We start from the raw sequence: 21,900 nt of genomic DNA, 5'->3' as shown, positions 1-21,900 counted from the left end.
CTCTTGCTTCAAAACTGTCTTCCTGCCGTGTGTTCCTGTCCCGAGAAAGAAGCCAGTCATCTGAAGCCATAGGAAAACACCTCCAAAGACACAAGCAAGTCTGGCCTTCCTGTTCCACCTTGTTAACTGGAAATCATCCTATAGTAAGACTCAGGAAAGGCCTGAGAGGGTACATCTCAGAGCAGAGCATTGACCTTGTACCCTCAAGGTCCTCAGCTCTACTCTAGCACAATAAACAAATAAATAGATAAATAAAAAAACCGGAGGTCATAATCCCATTTGCCACCAAGTTGAAACATTGGTAATAAAGGAGGGGTGGTAGAAACTTCTGGAACCCAGGGTTCAATTTCAATGATGTAGCATCAAGACTGCTAGCTATTCTAACTTGATTTCAAGGACAGCGTCCATGTCCTGTACTAAATGTACCATGGACATCTGCAATGAAAAGTGAAATCTACAGCATCTCTTTTCTAATATGGACTCTTTAAGGGAGAGAATAAGATAAAACACATTCAAACACAAGGACTTTATATAGGAATATATCTATGAAAAATTTATTATGGGCTACAAAATAGGGCCACAAATTTATGTCTTATATACAGCATTTATTTCTTTTTTAATATATAGACAGTAGCATAAGGTATACTATCAGCATAGCACCTTGGATTTTAAAAAGTGGACCCAAAATGGCAACATAATTTTTAAAGAGGTACAAGGAAAAGAGTGGAGGTGCCAGGCTATGTTCTGAGAACAATACACCACAGGAACAGTGCAAGAAGTGCTAACAGAAACCCCGGAACAGGATCCTAGGGCTGGAGCAGCCAAGGGAGACAGGGGAGAGCAGGTGTGAGGACACTGATGATAGCAGGCAACAGGAGAGAGCCAATGAACACGGAGATGCCCAGGGTGACGAGTGAAGAAGAGTTTCAGGCCAGCCAGGCCAGCCATAAGCCCTGAGGCCCCACAGTTGATCCAGCGCATGGCTAGGCAGCTAGAACAGGGTGGAGTGGGGCTTCCAGCAGATATGGTAAGAGCTTCAAGGGCAGATGAACTGGTGAAGCAAGCTGCACATTGAGAACCCTAGAGCACAGGCATCACCACGTCCAGCAAGTCACAGGCCATTGTGCCCAATAGAAATGGAAAGGCACCTGATAGGGAAAGACAGCCAATGCAGGTGAGAAGCAGAATGGGAAGAAAGAAATGTTAGCAAAGCAGGTAGTCACAAGTAGCAGAAACTCTCAGAATATGGTGGGCATTTTAGGGGAAGTGCTGTTAAGAACAGATGGTTGAAGACACAGGTGACAAATAGTTTATCAGAGATGTAGAAAGGTGGACCACATTTGGACTTAGTTGGAAAATTTGCCTTAAGATGGAACACATTTAGAGGAAGAACCAGCAAAATAAGCACAGATAACTTGAGGTGGGGTGGGGGATGGGTGGACCCGAGTTACACATTTATGTTCACTGTCCTTCTCCAGGCAGAGAAACAATCTGCTAATTGAGATGACCTCAGCCACCTGACAGGGAAAGCTCAGGGGCAGTTCCCTATGATAGGGTCGCAAAGCACGACCTTAAAGCACGTTCAGGTCCATTAAATTTTCTAATAAATACAAGCAAGAAATTATAGGCATAAGACAGGTTCCTGTCTTCAAAACTCTCCATGTATACATGGAGTTCAAGGAAATAATTTGATAAAGTCTAAAATCAAGCTAAAGAATTTTGCTTTCATGTTTTCAAAATTATGAATCCCAAGGTTGAAGATGGGTTCATGGGAAACTTAACTTTCTATTAAGAAGAAAAAGCAGAGTTTATAATGTAAAGTACGTGGAAATTTGAAAACATAATACATGCAATTAATATTAACATATGCTATCATACAACTACCAAGGGAAAAAGAATCTGGAGTTTCCAACACTCCAAAGATGTCGACTAATTCTAAATAAAACCTGGAATGAAATGGAAGGATCTTGCTCAGCAACGTCACAATACTTGAGTTACCCACAAGTCCCCCTTTCCCTTCACCAGCAGCAGTAATACCATTCTAATATGCACAATATTTCATGAACCCAGCTGTCTTACTATGGATGCCATGAGCATTTTAATGTTTCATCTCCAAGGAGTCCCATGCTCGGTGCAGGCACACCTCTGGGCCATCCATGTCCGACTACAGACTGGAATTCTGCATGCAAGAACGGTAATTGCAGGGTCCTGCCGACCGGTTCTCATTTACTGGTGTTTCTGAAAGGCCTGCAGCTCTTCTAGGCTGGGTCTCGGCCTTTACCACTTAGTAGAGGAAGAAGTTTATCAAAAAAACATGAATGAAAGATCAAAGACGGGAGAATTTTCATTCCAAGGGTATATAGAGCAAAAAAAGTTAGTAGAAGAATTAGGCGTATAGTATAGAGACAGGGATCTATACTACAGACTTGAGATCTCTGTTTCCTAGTTACCTACTCTGCTCCAGTCCAAGCCGGATTACCGTGTTTGGGTAATTTAGACAGCTAGAGTCTCTGTGTCTTTAGTGGCTTAACAGCACGAATTTCATTTGTTTGTGAGAGGCAAACTTCTAGTCAAGAAAAGGAACTGAAATCTGCATGAATCATCTTTTCTGTACTACTCTCTAGAACATACACACAGATACACTCAGGCACATACACACTCACACATACACACACTCACACACAAACACACTCACACATACACACACTCACACACATACATACTCACACACAAACACACACTCACACATACACACACTCACTTACACTCACACCAACATACACACTCACAAATATATACACACAGACACACACACAAACACACACTCACAAACACTCACACACACACACACACATACACACACACACACACACACACACACACACACACACACACACACACACACTCACATACACACACACACACATACACACACTCACATACACACATACATACTCACATACACACAAACACACACTCACACATACACACACTCACTTACACTCACACTAACATACACACTCACACATATATACACACAGACACACACACAAACATACACACACACACACACACACACACACACACGATACCAGATCATTAGTTAAAACTTGACCATCAATATCTTTTTAGTGCTTTTACTGTTTTATATTGTTTGCACAATATCCTATAGATCAAAACTGTCTCATAAATTGAAGCGGAAATTTCATCTCACAAAAGTCGAATTGTGTTATTTTGTCATCCTAATCTAGCAAATACCCAGAGAGGACATTAGGAGAGCATAAAACAACGTGAATCACTGCCACACAGAAAATCACCTCCTCTCCAAGCATCCTGGTCACGGTCCTCACAGACATATAAAGTTTCGTGTAATTTTCAATATTATGGTAAGCTCTTTGAATTTCCAATGGAATCATCCACATCAAAATTACATATGCTTTTTATCTGCATTGTAAAGCTGAAGCAAATCGAGGGGAATAAAAGCTTTACAAATGACGCCCAAATCTAAACACCGCCAGCCGGCTCTTCCTGTAAGTGCCACCCTCGCTCAGCACTCACCCCAGAAACCTAGTGCAATTGGAGGTTGCGGCAAGAAGAGTCACCATTACCAAGTCAACAAAAAGCCACAAAGGCTACTCTCGGCAAGGAGGGTGTGGGCTCTTTGACCTAGCATAAGTGTGCCCACGTTAAGGGTAACATTTGACCTTAGGAGGAGTCAAGGTGCATTCTCTAAGAGGGAATGAAATATGTTTGTAGCTTCCAAGATAGAAGTCTATGCTACTAATATCAGATCATTCTGCACTGTGGTGTGTGTGTGTGTGTGTGTGTGTGTGTGTGTGTGTGTGCATGAGTGTGTGTGTTGCATGCACATGATGGGCCCACACATTTGAAAACCAGAGTCAAAAATCAGTATCTTCCTCTCTTACTCTTTTCCTTACTCTCTTTAGACAGGGTCTCTCGGTGAACGGGAAGCTCATTACATTACTTTGACTAGGCTAGCCAGGGAGCTCCCAGAATCTGTCTCCTTCCTACAGTGCTGGGGTTACTGGAATATGCAGCCATGCCCATTTTTCAAAATAATATGGCTGTTAAGGATTCAAACTTAGGTCCTCATGCCTGCAGAGCAAGAACTCTTACTGGCTGAGACCTCCATTAAGGGAATATTTTAAAGGGTAAATTTCAAAGGAAACTCATCCTGAGAGTAGGTGACACCTTCCCACAGTCTGGGGTACTGAACTGAATACAAAGGAGCAAGCCCGGGGAGCACATCCATCTCTCTCCTTCCTGACTGCAGACAGGATTTGATGAGCTTTCTTTCTCCCTCCTGGCATACCTTCCCTGCTACACCACAGACTGTCCCCTCAGGCTGAGGGCTGAGGTAAACTCATCCTTGTTGAAGTGGCTTTGGCTGTGAATTTTTTTCTCAGCAATGAAAAGAGTAAGAGACACACCCCTTTTATATTCTAGCCTTGAAACCACTGAAATTTGAGTTCAAATGCTGTCAGAAGAAAAAGAAAAACACAGAGTGATTTCTTGACTTGTGGAACAGGTGATTTCCATGCTAAGGAGTTGGTGATGAAGCTTTGGAGATTTGTTTCTGTAAGGCAAACCCAGGGCTGGACAGAACGAAGCTTTGTTGAAAGCAGAGCGCTAGATAAGCCCCATCTTTAATTGCACGTTTTCCAGCGATTGAGAGAGCCACAAACCACCAGGAATATGCCTTTTATGTCTGCAAGGCTCGCGCTGCGGAAGAGGGATCTTGAGGATCAGAAGTTCATGGCTATCCTCAACTACATACCACATTTCAGAACAGCCTGGGATACATGAGACCCTGCTATGTTTTAAAGGCAACATTCTTTGCAAATTCCACAAATTGTACATTGTTATCTACCAGCTCTCTAAGACTATAGAAATATGGTGGAGCATTATTTACCAAAATTACTGGGGGAAAATGTGTAGATTTATGATCCTGACTATGCTGGTCATTGACTATGTGACCTTAGTCATATTATGTGACCTCTCTGTACCTCAGTTCTATTCCTAATAACGTTAGGATTTAGATGACCTCTGAGAGATTTCTCAGGGAGGATGACAGATTCCTGGGCCAATCCACACATGGAGATGCTCCATTTGAGATTACCATTACGGGTGACATACAAACTAGGTTTTCCCACACATGGACTTTCTTTCAGACCACAAGTTTATAATGTGTCCCTAATATTTAATTCTCTTGTAGCTTTAACCTTAAATGGTTTACTGGCTTTGAAAAAATTTTTTATGTCAGACTTAGGGAAGGAAAAAAACAAGAGACTAAAAATTAATGGCTAGCCATTCAAAAATAAAATATTAAGCAAAGTCAGTTCTCAAGTCTTTAGGCTCATAGGTCAATCAGAAAGTGTGTCTTGTTTGTGCAAGGACCCAGGTTTGAATCCCAGGTCTGATAATGGTAGCTCAGCCCTTCCTCAGGTTCCAGATGTCCACGCTGTGTAAAACGTTCACATGCACACAGACTAATAATAAAATGCATCTTTAAAGAAAGGAATGTATGCAATGACAAACCCGTCTATCAACACAGAGGACACCAAGTGTCCTTGATGCAGAAGGAGGACTTGAACCTGCTGAAATGAAGCATTTTCTGCCTTCCTTTACTCCATCCCACAAAACAGTCACTTAGATGGCTTCCAATCTGTTTAGTGCAGGAAAATATAACCCTTGTCACACCAGATAAGGCTAGTCTTTAACTGAATTTCACTGCGTTCTCATGGGAGAAAAAAAAATCTAGTTTTCAATAACTGTCTGAAGAAATTTTAAAGTATAATGTACCTTCTTTTTTTTTTTTCTGAAGTGTACTCTTTGCTAACTACCATCAGTTAATGGAATCTTATTTCCCTTGAGAAATAAAAATTGCTTGTTCTGTAGTTTTCAGTTTATAAACACGGTTACCTGGAAGGAGTAACTAGAAGGCAAACTATGAACAATATGAAGAGGAATGTCAAGTAAAACAGAAAAATACCCTCACTACCCAGGAAGAACAAGGGTGGGACAGGCTAGCCACAGTCACCTGCCTTAGCATCCCGAGAAGGAAAAATAATCCTGTTTCACAGCATACATCAATCCCTGGGGGAAAACCAACACATGATGCTTTCCTTTGCGAGTTCATATAAAGATAAAAGGAACAGATTAATATGCATATTGATTTCTGTAGCATGTTAATTTTCAAAACAGGTTCCAATGTGTCCCAGGCTGAACTTATCTACAGTCAGGATGACCTTGCGTTTCTTATATTCCTGCCTTTACGTCTTTAGAGCTGAGGTTACAGAGGTTACCACAACTGCTTTATGAGGTGCTGAGATCTAACATACTGCTTGCTTACTGAAGGGTAGCATGTTCCTGAGCAACCCCCTCAGGCATATGCTAATCTAAACAAATGCTATATGTGTTGTGTGTGTAGTGGGTATGTATGTGCACCTATGTATGTGCAAGTATGCTTGCCTCTGCATGCAAGTGTGGAGGTCACATGTCCAAGTTGGGTGTCTTTCTCAATTGGGTTCCCCCACCCTTTACAAACAGGATCTTGAAGCTTTCCATTTAAATGACACTGGTTGGAGCTGCCTGTCTTACACTGGTATCTGCCCAGCTCCCAGTCCTGGTTTATAGACACTTTTACAGGGGCCCTAGGGAACCAAATCCAGGTTCTCATGCTTATTCCCTAAGCACTGTACCACTAAGCAATCTCCCTAGTCCCTTCATGCTATGTTATGAGTGTTGGTTTGAGAAAGCGATAATGTTAAGTTGGAACAAGCATTGGATAGAAAGAAAAATCGAGTCTCGGGCTACGTCTGTGACTTGGGCTGGAGGTTAGGCGTCTGCTGCAACTTGTCTAAGAGCTTCACTCAGCATTCGTCCTGGCCTTCATTTTTTTCTGATGCTTCAGTGTTTCTTGTCTTCCAGCTTTCCAATTTCAAGCTCTTTCTTATAGACTTTCCCTCCCCCCTGCTTTCTCTTCTGTTCCCTTGTTCTGGTCACAGCCGTCACCAAAGAAGAGGTGGAGTAGGGTACTAGCTGACTAGCTTCAAGGGGCTGGGAGGAGAGTGCAGAGGGATGAGAAAACACATTCTAACCATCCCCCCATATGTGTTACATGCAAACAGAGAGATAAATGAACCATAGCCGACTACAAGGAAAGATTCACTCGAACACCACTGAGAACATACTTCAGAGCTGTGTTACTACTACAGTGATACGTCTTATATATAACCAAACCAGAATGACTAGTCTATGTACATTTGCAGAATTTCAGACATTAGTCAAGATTAAGAAAATTCAACTGCCATGTATTTAGATTCTCGTTATATATTTCTAAAAGTTAAAATAATACACCGATGTTATCCGAGCTGGGCCCCTGCACCTCGTCCTCTTAAGGGTTAGTTTTGCTCCGAGTTTATACCTCTCACCTTATATGGACATCTAGCTCAGTATCAACTTCTTTGCATTTTTATTTTCAACGTGTCAGCCCCTTCCATTCCTTCTAGCAAGCATTTAATAACAACCTGTCCATTTTCCATAAGGATATGGTAGGATATCCTGAATATGGTAGGAAATACCTAGTTATGCCTAGGAACACATAGACACAAACACAGCTAAACTCAGAACAATACATGCAAGTAACAACACGAAGTATTTGTGCGTGCTGGAAAGCATGCAGGGATAATGTTATAGAACTAAAATGTAAGGAATCGACGCATTTGAAAGGCAGTGATAACCTGAGATTGGTCTTGAAGGATAGGTCAATGTTAATACCAGAAGGCTTTCATTATTTCTTTTCCTTAATATTTCTTTTTGATTGTCTGTTTACAACATGGTAAGTTTAAACACTAATTAAAAATAAAGCCATTTTATGCATTAGGATCATTAAAATGAAATCTGTTCATGATAAAAAACCACAGGCAAGCTTAATAGGCCCTACAGTTTAAGAGTAAGGCCGTAGGGCTAAGAGCAGAAAAGTTGAACAGCACATACTATGGGTCCAGCTGTATTAGTAAAATCCAGAGGACCATGGCTCTACTAGGAAGATGTAAGGACAAGCAGGACAATGACATGCTGAATCCATTTTCATACACTGGCGCCTGCGCACATACATGCACAGCAGCCAAGGAGACAGCAGGTATTGCCTATGACTGATTTGTCAAGGGCACTCTAAAATAATACCAAGTGTTGTGACAAACACAGGCAAGAAGAACCAACAACCAGAACCAAAGGAGGAGGAAAAAAGGCCACAGGAAGTGACCTAAGGAGGAGGAGGCGGGCACAGGATACAACCCTAACCGGAAGAGTAGGAGTGATGAAACTGGGAAGGAGACAGAGCTGCACTGGGAATATGGGCAGGAAAAGTGGCAATGAAGCGAGAGAGGACGTTAGAATAGAAATAAAATGGAGGAGAAAAATATCGTAAATCACAAGGAAATGCCATTTTACATAATCTGTGCAGTACAAATCCAAATCTATAACACTTAAAAGTAAAATGGCTAATTTTAAGGGCAGGAAACACATCTTAAGGAATGTGAGAATCAAGAACAGTAAGGAAATGATAAAGTAAAGCAAAACCAGCAGTGTCACTCAGGAGAACGTTACATAAGGCAACATTAGCTGTTGAATCAGAACTGAAGGCTCAGGTCAGATATCCGCACCACATGAGCCAGCTCTACACACTGATCAACCTCACCCCTACAACAACCACAGCATTGACCTTTCAAATAAGACACTGGCTTAAAATCCTCAGGAATTACAGCATTCCCCCGCAGTGCCAATGGGTATTCTCTAAGGACCCACAGTAACAGAAATCAGGCTGGAAGCAAAGCCAGCAGCTCTCTGTGGATTCCCCACTGAAGGCACAGCACATGGGATCCTGAGTGACTGTGGTCCTGAAGAGGAACTACCTTGTCCCAGCCTAACTGCCCTCCTTCCATGCTCTGCCCTCCCACCATTGCAGCCATTTTGTTTTTAACTCTATGGGCAAAAGGCACATCTAATTTTTCCTCTCCACTTTCGGGATCTCCTAGGAAAAGCTCCACATTTTATGCAATACATACAATAAAAACCAGCTCTCTATAATTCAATTCTTGTTTAATTTATGAGTTCTGCTTACACAATAACTTAGTTCATTAGTTTATAATGGATTCCATCAGTTTCAGGAAAATCATTATTTGACATTGAGCAATAGTTGGGTAGAAATTCAAAAGAAGGACTCAGGGAGATAGCTCAGTTGATAAATCGTTTGCTGTGCGAGCGTGGGAACCTAAGTTCAAATCCCTGGAGACCATAAGCCTGGACTGCTAGCACATCCATGTCTATAATCCTAGTGTTTGCACCATGGGATGCAGATACAAGTAAACCCCTGGGAGCTGCGGACCAGGTACCCTGCACTGCCGTGGCTACAAGAGACTATTCCCAACAAGGTGGATGGTGAAGACTGACCCAAGACTGTCCTCTGACCTCCATACGACAGCCTGGCATGCCCACACTCACAGATCACATAAACACATAATTTAAAAATATAATAAAACCCACGAAGCTATTTTTAAAAATCACAAAGAAATTCAAAGGAATATTAATGTCCACAACAGAGGAGTTGACTGAGGTGGAGGTCAGTTCTGGCCTTGCTCCGCCCATGTGAGTGATCTCTGAATTATTTCCAAGGGTTTCCAGTCCTCTTACCATCGTTCCAGGAAATACTACCTGGCCTTCTATTAGACATCATCCAACGTAAGAAGCAAGGCGTCTTGAATTGTGACAGACAGAGCAGGGAGGGGTGGCACATTCATGAATCACTGGGAAGGGCAGACTAGACACACCTCTACCGTTAACTTCCTGTGTACACATGTAGCCCCATACACCTATCAATTCCTTGAGAGTAAAGGGCTGGCTTTCTAATCTTTAGGGCTGCAATAAATTAATATTAACACTCAATACATGGGCTGCTGGCATGCATGGCTCAGCTGTAAGCAGGGTAGAGTCCAGTGTGAGCCGGCGCTGACGCCACGTTCAGTAATAGTCATTGCCTTCACTCTCATCCATAAGAACCAATCCTTCTTCCCCCGTCCCTGCTCTTTCTCTTTTTCTTTGAACACTTATTTTTGTGTGTCCACGTGAATCCACATGTATGGAGGTGCCTTTAGACTCCAGAACAGGTTTCTGGATGCCCTGGAGTCACAGTTGGTTGTGGGTTGCTATGTAGGCGCTGGGAACCAAACTCAAGTCCTCTAAAGGGTATACGTGTTCTTGAGCCATACCTCCAACCTCGCTTTTCTTAAGTCAGGTACATGCATTCAGGCTACTGATTTTCAGGATGCTCAACATAAGGCTCTCAGCCTTCTTACCAGTGGGAAGGTGAAGGGTTCTATGACTCTTTTACATTGATTAGCAAAACTCTAGCGAGCCTCTCACTGGGCTGTGAAACCCAGGCCACAGTGTAAACCCTTGACCTCTGAGGAGACAGGAAGGACATCCGCGTGAATGGACCTTAAAAATGTTGAGGGCCTAAGGGCTCTACATGTATTATATAATCTGATCCTAGAACTGTTCCTCTTTCTGTAATCACTGTTCCTATTTGCTAAATGAGCAACTCAGACTCGGAAACTACAGCTCCTCCTAGCGGCAAGGCCGGGACTAGCAGGGCCTATAAGCTTGGCTTTGCGAGTGTCGGAAGTCCGTGTTCTGCATCCTTTCTGGATGCCATAATAATTTATGTGTAGAGCGTCTGTCTCCTGGTGTGAACGAAAGAGCTTTGAGAATTCTTCTGAATAACTTTTCTAGATTATAGCGCACTGAAGAGGTAACTGAAGGCCAGCCAGGGCCTAGCTAGATAGAAGGTCTTTGAATACAGCATCTTAGACCACCTGGTAATGTCATCTGATGTAACAAAACAAGCTCTCTCCATGGCACATACCACAAGCACTCCACCATCCCTCCCCTGGCCAGGTCTATGTTTTCTTCAAATGCTAATACTTTCTTGTGTAAATTTCTCTCCAGGTTCTATTTAATATGTACAGAACAGCAGAGTACCTACATTTTTAATAGATTTTATTCACATGTCCTTTTATTTAAAGAAAAATTTGATGGTATATTTTATAAGGAGAAGTTCTTATGTATTGTTTACTTTGCGAGTAGCTCATTAACCAGAAGTGTTGGGGAGACAGGCTACCAGGCTAAGCAGAGATGCTATGGAAAGTGTGCGTGATTGACAGCGGCAGTATGGCGAGCCCGATGTAGGGCATCCAAAATTACATAAGGAACCTGTCATCACCGAAAACAAGGAGATTTGCTAGAAGTTGGTATTCCATTATGCAAAAGAACCTGTACATAATCGTTCATTCATGGCAGTTAATGACAGAATCATGTCCATATTTCCTAAGCAAAGTTAATAGCCAACCACAGAGCAGATCAATCAGGATAAGCAAAATCGCGCGATGTCAACTATAAAGCTTTCTCACTAGTAACCGAAGCAGGTCTTAGACCTGAGGTGGCGTGCAGGGTTAAGGAAATCTAAATGCAACCCAAGCAGCATTTTAATAAACCCAATCTCTTGTTTTATAGACATCAACATAAGCACAGCGATTAAACTCAGTAACAGCAAAGATCTCAAAACAGAATTCTGCCTTCACAATCATGCACGAAAGGAGTCTCCATTCTTCCTGAAGAAGAACAACCTTATTCTGGGCCTCTATTTCCTGTTCTGTGGTGTTAGAATGCTAAACTTCCACTCTTTCAAATGGAAGCCGCACATAGTACAGCCCTCACTTCATGTAAAACTAGAGATAAGGAGCGAATATAGGACTACTCACCCTGTGGTTCCATTAGTTAGCAGAGAGCTATCAGCTAGGCGTGACAACCATTTGTTTTTGTCTTCTCAAGCTTTTGAATTCTGATCAGAGTAGTTACTACTGTTTCTAACTTTGTACCCTCTTTTGCAAGCATTCCCAAGCCCCTGATTAAAGCCCTGGGATGCTTCCTATCTGATGTGCTGCCAGCCACTGTCCTTTTGAGCACAATGCGCTCAGGTTATTAGCCTAATGTGCAGCATTCAGCAAGCTGTCTCACAATCGCCTGATCACCATCGAGCGAGACGGAATCGTTGCCTTGCCCATGGCTTTTAGATTTATATAATTAACCAAAATTATCTTGGTGTTTAAAACACAATGCCAGCCTTCTCATTTATTTTTGGAAGAACACTTTAGCGAATACAATATGTGGGTCGATGTGGAATTGACACCCCAGACTGTCAAAGTTTTCCTATAAAATTACTATACCTTAAAAAAAAAACCTTCAAATTCTATGATAGCAAACACCATTAAAATAAGACAATTCGATAAAATCATCAGGGACTGTATTATTTTCACTTTCGCTCACTCTGAGATTTATCCTAGTATGCAATAGCTCACATACCTCCTTCAGTGCACAATGGGAACCCCTAGAAAAGTATAAACTTCCCCGTGGTTACTACCTCAACCTGAACAATATTGCATGCAACAGGTACAAAAAGTTACCATTCAGAAGTTCTTGGTGTTAGAAAAAAAATTAAATGCCAACAGAATTCTAAACATTGCAACAGTTAATCCCCTGGGGAGGAGCTTGAAATTTTACTACTAAAAATATTCCTAAGATATGTGTGGTTCATTAGCTTTATGGTGAACCATGGGAACACACTGGCTATACTCTCCATAAAGCGAACAGAACCAGAGTGACTTCCATACAATCAGTTCCATACAAAGTAGCCCGTAAATTACACAGAAAAAAAAAAATAAAAAAATAAAAAAGGAGGGCTGGTTCCCATTATGCATGGCTATTATGAGCTCCATTAACACCACTGTACGAGGCATGCGAATCCCAGAGTTTGCTGACTCATGTTTTGAATAATTTGAAACCCACTCCAGTGCTCTGAGCTCGTTGTCTTTCTAGGTAAGACGGTGACGACAGTATTCACCCTCCCAAGGATCTAGTAATACATCCATGCAGAACACGGCCAGCATAGGGCAGGAGCTTGAAGCTCACTCACCTATCTCATTCCATCAATATTAATCCAGCCTGCCTGCGTGCAGCCGTTGTTGTCCACACTGGGCCGACAAATTGGACAGTCTGCGCCCACACAGAGCCGTCACCTGGTAGAAATAAGAGTGTGGCTTGTGGCACATATGCCAAAGTGTGTCCCCTAGGCTGCCTTGTCCTCACCCCTGCATGGAGCACACAGCTACTGGGCACCAGCCAATTCTTCTGGGGCACAAGAAAACACGAGAGATTTGAATCGGGCCTGGCTGCTTAGCATTTCCTCAGTCAGTCTGTCACTCCCTTCTTTCTTTTCGAACTGTGTCCAGCAGTCTTCACCACGTATGGCTTACAAGTGTTTGATCCACTTTGTGTTAAAGACAGGAGTTCAGCTGGGGAGGTGACTGGGTGCACAGGAGCGCTGGCACGGGGCAACGATCAGTCAACCATCCCTAGGCAGAGCACGGGTCCCTTGTTTGATGCCTTCTGCTCAACACACTGGGCTCTCAGTGCAACCTTCTGGTGCGAATAAATAGGTTTTTAGTGCTGAATGAAGGTTTAGAGGGAAGAGACAAAGCAGAACAAAACAAAACAAAACAAAACAAAACAACAACAACAAAAAACAACCCGTGCACCATTTGAAAAAAGTTCCTAGCTAAGCATTAGCTCAGCAGCAGAGCTTGCCCAGAGCAAGTTGATGAGCAGGAAAAAGAAATGAGAGTGAATTGGAAGGGCCCTTCTGAGACATAATAACTAGTGAGACATAGGTAGTTCTTGTCTAGGCCCTGGTTCTAGCGAGTAAGCTATACCGGGTTGTATTTGAGTTAATCAAAGATATTTAAATATGAATTGGGTAATTTCGCTGTTATTACTAGTAATATGTTATGTGGTAAAATGCATTTTACAAGAAGGAAAAGTCGTGATCATTAGGTGTATCATTTGGGGGCTGGAGAGGTAGCTCCTGAGTTAAGAGCACTTGTTGCTTCTCCAGAAGACCGGAGTTCCCAGCATTCATTGCTCCTAACCACCTGAAACTTCAGCACCAGGCCTTTTCCGGTGCCTGCAGGCTACTCCACTCATGCGCATGTACCCCACACCCCATGCACAGAGGCATAAACCTGCACAGGTGACAAATATCTTTCAAAAGTTCTCTGGGTTAGAAATGATGTGTATCCGTGTAACATTTATAGGCAACAACTAAAGATGACGTAAACGACAGTGATCAATTGCTAGGTCTTAACCATGAGGGCGTTATACATTTCTCTTGATATTTTACATATTTGAATTTTTGTAAGAAAAATTGAACTATAGCACTCTACTTAAAATTTTTATAATCTAATTATAAAATTGAATATCAAAGTGACTCATTAGCAACCATAAAGAACACAGTGTCTTAGTCATTCTGACTGCTATAAGAAATTATCTCAGACTAAGTAGTTCATAAACAAAAACCTAAGTTTGTAAGTGTTGGGGCTGGCCAGAAAGACTCCCTTGCAACGGAGAGAAAACAGGGGGAATGAGGTGGTGCCTCGATTTCTGTTTGACACCAAAAATTAAAATGTGCAAGAATACAATTTCTGGGCTCTTTTTCACAACTTGCTGTTTTGTCAAAAGGCATTGCCCTTTGACGGTGACCAGGAGCTGCCCTCAGTGTGTATGAGAACTGAGCCCCGGGCTTGAAACGGAGACCCGCCCCCGTCAGCCACCAGGAGAGCATGGCGGGAGATACCACTTTCCTAGTGCATACAGAGCTCTGCAGCCCGCTTGGACCCTGCACTAATTTGCTAAGGCTGTCAAAATTAGGCCCACAAACTTGCTCACATCACAGGTGGGTTTTTCTGAGTTTCAAGGAAGTTTGGACCATCTTTTCCTATCTCTTGCAGATAGATGGTCATTTCGTCTCTGTAAATTCACATAGCCTGTCCTCTGTTCACGGGGCATGTGTGTCTGTGTCTGTGCCTCCTCTTACAGCGACAACAGCCATATTGGATGACAGCTCATTGCTCAGGCTTCATTTCAGCCTAGCAATATCTCTTTAGGACAGCATCTCCCTACACATGGCCCTAAGAATTAAAGTTTTAGCATAGGAGTCTCAGGGATGGGAAGGGACACAGTTCAGCTTCTAGAAGATCCTAAAGAACAGGACCCAGGTTTCTTAGTCACAGAAGTATGAGATAATGTTTTGAGCCACTGAAATTTGGGGGCAATTTACTTCGTGGACATAAATGACCAACTTAGCAGCCAAAGTAATTATCACCATTTAGCATCTGGGCCCAGTAAAAACAACTTAATAAAACCTCTCATATATATTTTAAACAAGACCAAACCTTGTCCCATGTCTGCCTAGGCTTTGAGGGTATGCATATATAAAGTGGTCAATATTCTCTGAATGCAAATAATTGCCCAACAACTACCATGTGTGAACCTACCATATACCCATCTCAAAAATACCAGCTGTAGATGTCAAACTTCCCTGAGTTCTGCTCACTACTGCTTTTTGGGACTGTTCTATGCTTGCCTTGTCCAAATGCAGTGTTTTGTGTGCTTTGAGATTCATCAGTATAAAGAGATGTTAACCCCTGTTCCTGTCCTGTATTTGCAAAATATTTTCATTTTTTTGCTAGATAATCACAGACTGGAATGAGTAACTCAATGTTTTTGTAAAAATCTATTTTCTGTTTCCTTCTATTTACCACTGTATACACCTGCCTTCTGCACTGTGCATTTAAACATTATATCAAGTAAATGAGCAGTTTTATCATGCATACAATGCATGCCCCTACTATATTCTATATGCCGTTAAAATAAACAATATGCACTATTTAAACACCCAGAGCCATGGTTTTTTTTCATTTTGAATTTATTTACCCTTTATTGTTAACCTACAGTTATAATATATTTAGGTTTGTTTTTTTCTAACTATTCTAAGAATGACTTAAAATTTTGAAAATTTTTATATATGAGTGCCTGAAATGTATGTTTGGGAACCATGTCTACGACTGGTAGCAGGGGAAGGCAGAACTAAAGTTATAAGTGGCTGTGGTTATTCGGGTACTGGAAATGAACCTGGGCCTTGTAAGAGTCGTAAGTACTCTTATCATGTGAGCCATCTCTCTAGCCCCTACAAAAAGACTTTACCACCTAAACATCTATGGTAAACCTTTGTAGCTTGCCATATAAGAAGAAACTTACAGAAAATATCCTAATTTAACCTTCTAATGTGATATTTTCCAAACACATAACTATGCATAAATTTTAGGAGATGAAAATAAACCATCTTTTAGAAGGCTGCTTTATTTTATTTTTATTGGATATTTATGTATTTACATTTCAAATGTCATCCCCTTTCCCCCCTCTTCCATGTCCCATCACCCAACCCCCTGCTTCTATGAGGATGCATCCACTCCTACCCACCCATTCCACCTCAATGCCCTGGCATTCCCCTACAATGGGGAAATGAGCCTTCACAGGACCAAGGGCTTCTCCTCCTATTGATGCTACACAATTCCATACAACTGGAGACCTGGGTCCCTTCATGTGTACTCATTGGTAGGAGGTTTAGTCCCTGGGAGCTCTGGAGTGCGGTCTGGTTGGTTGATATTGTTGTTTTTCCTATATGGTTGCAAACCCCTTCAGTCTTTTCTCTAACTCCTCCATTGGGGTCCCTGTGCTCAGTCTGATGGTTAGCTGCAAGCATCGTCATCTGTATCAGTAAAGTCTCTGGCAGAGTCTCTCAGGAGACAACCATATCAGACTGTCAGCAAGCATTTCTTGGCATCAGTCATAGTGTCCCAATTTGGTGGCTGCATATAGGATGGATCCCCAGGTGGGGCAGTCTCTGGATGGCCTTTCCTTCAGTCCCTGCTCCACTCTTTGTCCCTGTATTTCCTTCTGTGAATATTTTTGTTCCCTCTTCTAAGAAGGACTGAAGCATCCACACTTTGGTCTTTCTTCTTCTTGAGCTTCATATGGTCTGTAAATTGTATCTTGGGTAATTCAAGCTTTTGGGCTAATGTCCATTTATCAGTGAGTGCATACCATGTGTGTTCTTTTGTGACCCATCACTCAGGTTACCTCACTCAGGATATTTTCTAGTTCCATCCATTTGCCTAAGAATTTCATGTAGTCATCATTTTTAATAGTTGAGTAGTACTCCATTGTGTAGATGTACCACGTTTTCTGTACCCATTCCTCTGCTGAAGGACATGCTTCTTTCCAGCTTCTGGCTATTATAAACAAAGCTGCTATGAATATAGTGCAGCATGTATCCTTGTTATATGTTGGAACATATTTTGAGTGTATGCCCAGAAGTGGTATAGCTGGGTCCAATTTTCTGAGGAACCTACAGACTAATTTCCAGAGTGGTTGTACCAGCTTGCAACCCCACCAACAATGGAGGAGTGTTCCTCTGACCTTAGCCATTTTGACTGGTGTGAGGTGGAATCTCAGGGTTGTTTTGATTTGCATTTTCCTGATGACTAAGGATATTGAACATTTTTTTAGGTGCTCCTCAGTCATTGAGATTCCTCAGTTGAGAATTCTCTGTTTAGCTCTGTACCCCATTTTTAAATAGGATTATTTGATTCTCTGGTGTCTAATTTATTGAGTTCTTTATTAGCCCTCTATCAACGTAGGCTTGGTAAAGATCTTTTCCCAATCTGTTGTTGTCTTTTTATCCTATTTACAGTGTCCTTTGTCTTACAGAAGCTTTGCAGTTTTATGAGGTCCCATTGATCTTAGAGCATAAGCCATTGGTATTCTGTTCAGGAAATTTTCCACTGTGCCTAGTGTTCAAGGTTCTTTGCCACTTTTCTTCTATTAGTTTCATTGTATCTGGTTTTATGTGGAGGTCTTTGATCCACTTGGACTTGAGCTTTATACAAGGTGATAAGAATGGGTGAATTTGCATTCTTCTACATGTTGACCTCCAGTAGAACCAGCACCATTTGTTGAAAATGTTATCTTTTTTCCATTGGATGGTTTTAATTCCTTTGTCAACAATCAAGTGACTATAGCTGTGTGGGTTCATTTCTGGGTCTTCAATTCTATTCCACTGATCTACCTGTCTGTCTTTGTTCCATACCATACAGTTTTTATCACTATTGCTCTATAATACAGCTTGAAGTCAGAGATGGTGACTCCCCCAGAAGTTCTTTTATTGTTGAGGAGAGTTTTCACTATCCTGGGTTTTTTGTTATTCCAAATGAATTTGTAAATTTCTCTTTCTAACTCTATGAAGAATTGAGTTGGAATTTTGATGGGGATTACATTGAATCTATAGATTGCTTTTGGCAAGTTGGCCATTTTTACTGTATTAATCCTGCCAGTCCATGAGCATGGGAGATCTTTTCATCTTCTGAGATCTTCTTCAATTTCTTTCTTCAGAGACTTGAAGTTCTTGTCATACAGATCTTTCACTTGCTTGGTTAGTCACAGCAAGGTATTTTATATTATTTGTGACTATTGTGAAATGTATCATTTCCCTAATTATTTTCTCATCTCTTTTATCCTTTGAGTAGAGGAAGGCTACTGATTTGTTTGAGTTAATTTTATATCCAGCTACTGTTTTGAAATTGTTTGAGGTTTAGTTCTCTGCTGGAATTTTTGGGGTCACACAAGTATACTATAATATCATCTGCAAATAATGATATTTTGACTTCTTCCTATACAATTTGTATCCCTTTGACCTCTGTTTGTTTTCTAATTGCTCTGGCTAGGACTTCAAATATTATATTGAATAGAAAGGGAGAGAGTGGGCAGCCTTGTTTAGTCCCTGATTTTAGTGAGATTGCTTCAAGTTTCTCTCCATTTAGTTTAGTTTGATATTGGCTACGGTTTGCTGCATATTGCTTTTACTATGTTTAGATATGGGCCTTGAATTCTTGATCTTTCCAAGACTTTTATCATGAAGGGGTGTTGAATTTTGTCAAATGCTTTCTCAGCATCTAATGAGATGATGATGTGGGGTTTTTTTTCTTTGAGTTTTTTACATAGTGGATTACATGGATGAATTTCTGGATATTGAATCATCCCTGCATTTCTGGGATGAAGCCTACTTGTTCATGGTGAATAATCATTTTGATGTGTTCTTGGATTCGGTTTGTGAGCATTTTATTGAATATTTTTGCATTGATACTCATGAGGGAAATTGGTCTGGAGTTCTCTTTCGTTGTAGGGTCTTTGTGTGGTTAAGGTATAAGTATAATTGTGGCTTCAAAGAATGAGTTGGGTGGTATTCCTTCTGTTTCTATTTTGTGGAATAGTTTGAAGAGTATTGGTACTAGGTCTTCTATGAAGGTCTGATAGAATTCTGCACTAAACCTATCTGCTCCTGTGCTTTTTATGGTTGGGAGACTTTTAACGACTGCTTCTATTTCTTTAGGGGTTACGGGACTGTTTAGATGGCTTATTTGATCCTGATTTAACTTTGGTACCTGGTATCTGTCTAGAAAATTGTCCATTTCATCCAGATTTTCTAGTTTTGTTGAATATAGGCTTTTGTAGTAGGACCTGATGCTTTTTTTAATTTCTTCAGTTTCTGTTGTTATCTCTCCCTTTTCATTTCTGATTTTGTTAATCTGGATACTGTCCCTGTGCCCTCTGGTTAGTCTGGCTAAAGGTTTATCTATCTTGTTGATTTTCTCAAAGAACCAGCTCCTGTATTTTTTTTTGATTCTTTGTATAGTTCTTTTTGTTTCTACTTAGTTGATTTCAGTCCTGAGTTTGATTATTTTTTGCTGTCTACTCTTCTTGGGTGTAATTGCTTCTTTTTGTTCTAGAGTTTTCAGGTGTGCTGTAAAGCTGTTAGTCTATTCTCTTTCTAATTTCCCTTTGGAGGCACTCTGAGCTATGAGTTTTCCTCTTAGCACTGCTTTCATTGTGTCCCATAAGTTTGGGTATATTGTACCTTCATTTTCCTCCAACTCTAAAAATTCTTTAATTTCTTTATTTCTTCCTTGACCAAGTTGTCATTAGTATAGCATTGTTCTGCTTCAATGTGTATATGGGCTTTCTGTTGTTTTTGTTGTTACTGAAGACCAGCCTTAGTCTATGGTGATCTGATAGGATGCATAGGATTATTTAAATCTTCTTGTATATGTTGAGGTCTGTTTTGTGAGTGATTATATGGTCAGTTTTGGAGAAGGTACCACGAGGTGTTGAGAAGAAAGTATATTCTTTTGTTTTAGGATGAAATGTTCTATAGATATCTGTTAACTCCATTTGGTTCAAAACTTCTGTTAGTTTCTCTGTGTCTCTGTTTAGTTTCTGTTTCCATGATCTGTCCATTGTTGAGAGTGGGCTGTTGGTCTCCCACTATTACTGTGTGAGGTGCAATGTGTGCTTTTAGCTTTAGTAAGGTTTCTTTTATGAATGTGGGTGCCCTTGCATTTGGAGCATAGATATTCAGAGATATACCTGCTCCCATTCCTAGGAGTCCCACAAAAACACCAAGCTATCAGCCAGAACATACATAACAATAATGATTTTAGCAATATTTAATATGAAGTTTTATATTTTTCTTCTTAAAATGGCAGGTGTATCTGTGACTCTTTTGCCTGCTGTTGAGATTCTTCTCCTCCTATTTCATTGCCTGGTACAGAATCAGTTTGGTTTTGCCTTGTCTTATAGTGTCTTGTTTTGTCCTGTTTGGCTGTCGTCTCTTGGAGGCCTGCTCTTTCCTAAAGAGGACACAACGGGAAGTAGATCTGGGAGAGAAAGTGGTCGGGGTCAGCTGGGAGGAATAAAGGGAGGGGAAACTGTGATCAGATGTATTGCATGAGAGGAGAATCTATGTTCAATAAAAAAAAAACAGTATTACTATAAATAACAACATATCGTAAAAAGGAATTAAAAGTAAAACTTTAATGCTTTACACAAAATTGTATGATGTGTATTGTTGGAATGCACAGAATACAACTTTAAAAAATTACCCTGTTTTTCTCGCCGCCACCTGGCCAAGGTTGCTGGTCAAGTTATAAGTTATGACTAAGTCCATAAAATGTTAATGTAGGGCACAGGCCAGGATATAAGGCTTTTGGGGCTGTGGCTTCAAGGAGAGTGAGAGATAAGGGTAACAGGAAATTTTCCTAAAGCCTTTAAAAAGTCAAACAGCTGATGTTTAGACAGTGTCCCAACTACAACTGTCAAAGTTCTCTCAACTGCTCGGGGTTGTTACTAGGGACTGGGCAACCTACCAGCAGTAATTATGGTTTGATAGGCTAAAGCCTCAACAATCTTTGACAGACGGATTTTTGTTCCATTTCCTATACTTTTCAAAAACTGCAAAGCGTGCTTCCTCCCTCCCTGCCTTAGGGCACCTGGGCTATAAGGGGAGAAGAAGCAGACACAGCCCTGAGCACAGAGCATGGAGATAGATGAAGGCTCAGGTCCAGAGCCTTTGAGCAAAGGGAGGTCTTGAGACAAGGCTAACCTTTTCCGGTTGGTTTCTTTTTTTATAGTTGTAATAAGAAAAGGGTATACCTGTGTAACAACTACAAACTAATATACACTCATATATAATACCATCAGAATTGTAGCCATAGGTCAAATTAACTAAGTATAAATATTTCTCAAAAAAAGCTGAGCCAGGGGACAGCATTTCAATGAGATGCTCAAGGGATGTGACTCTGGTGGCAGTGCTGAGACCTGACATTATAATTAATCAGAGGAAAGGATAGGGTATCGGTTTCTTTGCCTAGAGCAGGCGATCATTCTAGAACAGGCAGAGCAACTGCTGTGGGGCAACAGGGTTGCCATGCAGGTGGTTGCTCTCTGGGCAAACCCATTGCTAACTTCAAGTTTCCTAACAGAGAGACAGCTTAATGCTCCCATTTTAAGCTACTTTTCTACAATCCTAGCGGT

At 41.2% G+C, this 21,900-nt stretch overlaps 1 protein-coding gene across 5 annotated transcripts in view; it reads right to left on the bottom strand.

Annotated features, from left to right (window-relative positions):
- Positions 1-21,900, bottom strand: part of Nr3c2 (nuclear receptor subfamily 3 group C member 2) — a 338,093-nt gene that overhangs the window by 171,341 nt on the left and 144,852 nt on the right. The gene's annotated exons all lie outside the window — the stretch shown is intronic.

The sequence above is a fragment of the Rattus rattus genome, chromosome 17, assembly GCF_011064425.1.
Source record: "Rattus rattus isolate New Zealand chromosome 17, Rrattus_CSIRO_v1, whole genome shotgun sequence".
Classification (NCBI taxonomy): Eukaryota; Metazoa; Chordata; class Mammalia; order Rodentia; family Muridae; genus Rattus; species Rattus rattus.
This window is presented reverse-complemented; position numbering and strand designations above follow the sequence as displayed.